Genomic DNA, 2,234 nt, shown 5'->3' with positions numbered 1-2,234 from the left:
TGGTGAAGATGGAGAATTGAGTTTAAGTCGCGGGGTCATTGAGGAGGGTGATGTTGCCATTTCTGAAAATTTGAGGTCTGTACTATTTCTTTAGCTACTTGAAATTGGGTTTCAGAATCTTGATTGGTGTCTCAGTTAGGATTATTGAAGAAAAGGGTAAATTAGATCATGGAAAAGTCTTCAAGAAGGACATTTGTAAGACTCAATAAATGGAAGTTTACTTCGTTTTGTAGGAATTTAGGGTCTATTACTTCTCACTGACGGTCTCGCAGAGGGGTCCGAGCCCCCTCTTCTTTCTTCTTGAAATTTTGGTAAAATATGAATCTCTCTATTTAATTTTGGATGTAGTATACCTATATGATTCTATAGATATGATTTTTTTCATTAAAGGCATAAATCTTTTACGATATTGAGTTTGTCTCTTTTGTTTGGTTTAAGAATTTACAAAGGCCTACTGTAGATGTTTTTTGGTTTTGGAGTCGCTAAATTTCTAGAGTAAAAAATGGCAGCTGTAGTATTTTTTTTTAATCTCTAAAGTTGTGTTGTAAAAAATGGCTATTGTACAGGTTCGAGTTTTGATTTGCTCAGACCACAAGACGTTGGGACCTTCTCTATTCTTCTCATGGTGGTGGACTAGAATGAAATTGTTATCTCTTCTCTTGGTCAGGTGAGGTGAGTTCAGTAAAAATTATTTACAAATTCTATATTATATCTTGATTACTTTCCATTTTGATCTAATATAATTGGGTAAATCTTAGTTTATTTTTAATTATTTGGTTTTCAATCCCTCTAAATCATTCTAACAATCATTATTTATGCTTTAAGATTAGACAATGTTTTTCTTGAATTCAATATTTTCTTCATTCGTTGATGTTTTTTTAACAGCTCATTTATTGACTGAAGTTGCAATATGATGCCTTTTAAATTGAACTGTGGTCCATTTTGTTTTAGAAAAATGTTTATTCTTTGTTTTTTGTTTCCTTTCATCTTCTACTTAAATTTACTCTTTGAACTTGGAGATAGAGGAGAAAATCAACAGTAAGAATCTTATTAATTGCTTTTTTGACACCTTATTTTAAGACATAAGAAATCTTACTAAACAATGAGACTAATGTAGCAAATTGATGTCAGTCATTAAATTTTCATGAAGTTTAATTTTAATTTTCCTTTAGATGAAGACAACCCTTGATGTGGTAGCAGGTTCAATCAGGTAAAATTTCTTGGAGACGATATAGTGATTGTGGCGTAAATTTCTTGCTTCAACAAAATGAAACGTTTGATTTGTTTTAAGCATTTGTTAATATTTTTATGTAGTTTTTTTTTCCTTTGAAAATTTTCTCAAACAGGGCTTACCGGACTCCAATTTGCAAAGCTAAGCGAGGAGGGTTTAAGGATACTCCAGCTGATGATTTACTTGCAGTTGTTTTAAAGGTAAACAACCCATTGATTTTTGCATGTAATACCATTACTGTATATGATTTTGTTATGATTTGGCTTATATACACAAGATTATTGATTTTTTTTTTCTTTCTTATATGAGATTAATGTACAATTTAGGCCATGATAGAGAAAACAAATCTGGACCCAGGTGAAGTTAGGGATATAGTTGTTGGTACTATTTTGCCACCTGGTTCACAAAGAGCAACAGAGTGTCGAATGATAGCAATCTATTATGGTTTTCCTCATAAGTTTTCACTTTTATTTTTTCAGCTGCACCTTTTATGATCTTTATAATGAGAATTTGTATCCCAATAGACCAATCACTTTTGATTGGAATTTATGTATAGTGAGATGACAAAACTTGGCATTATAAAGAGAAGAATTTTATATTTTTTTTAAAAAAAGAATAAGGAAAAGAAAAAAGGAGAGTTTGTGTATTCATCATTACTGTCATGAAAAAAATAGAGTTTTTTCCAATGGTATATAGTTTATGAGTCTAATTTAATATTAGATGGCAATGCATGTTAAGATTTTAAAAAGATGATTTTTATTTTTAATACGAGTTTAGAAGAAAAAGATATAAATAATATTGTCTTTAGTGTATGCTATGGAATTTGATTTATCTTCATTTATGAAAGATGCTCTCACAATCAGGTAAAATTTAGCTGAAATAGTTATTTTTTTTTTAAACAAAACAACTTGTATTAATAAAATAATATATAATACAAGTGAGTGGAGAAAACAACCACAGGAAACTCAAGAAAAACAAAAACTAAGAAAAAATAAAAAGGTAG

The 2,234-nt window shown here is 29.8% G+C and overlaps 1 long non-coding RNA gene across 1 annotated transcript; it reads left to right on the top strand.

The window, feature by feature from the left end:
• Nucleotides 1–1,220: 1,220 nt before the first annotated feature.
• LOC133832466 (uncharacterized) lies at nt 1,221–1,664 on the top strand. The gene is made up of 3 exons (XR_009892573.1): nt 1,221–1,245; nt 1,347–1,431; nt 1,558–1,664. It is a non-coding gene; the product is annotated as an uncharacterized LOC133832466 (long non-coding RNA).
• Nucleotides 1,665–2,234: the final 570 nt, after the last annotated feature.

This window comes from Humulus lupulus, chromosome 1 (genome assembly GCF_963169125.1).
Source record: "Humulus lupulus chromosome 1, drHumLupu1.1, whole genome shotgun sequence".
In the NCBI taxonomy this organism is placed as follows: Eukaryota; Viridiplantae; Streptophyta; class Magnoliopsida; order Rosales; family Cannabaceae; genus Humulus; species Humulus lupulus.
The sequence above is the reverse complement of the archived record's forward strand: the minus strand, read 5'-3'. Positions and strand labels throughout refer to the sequence as shown.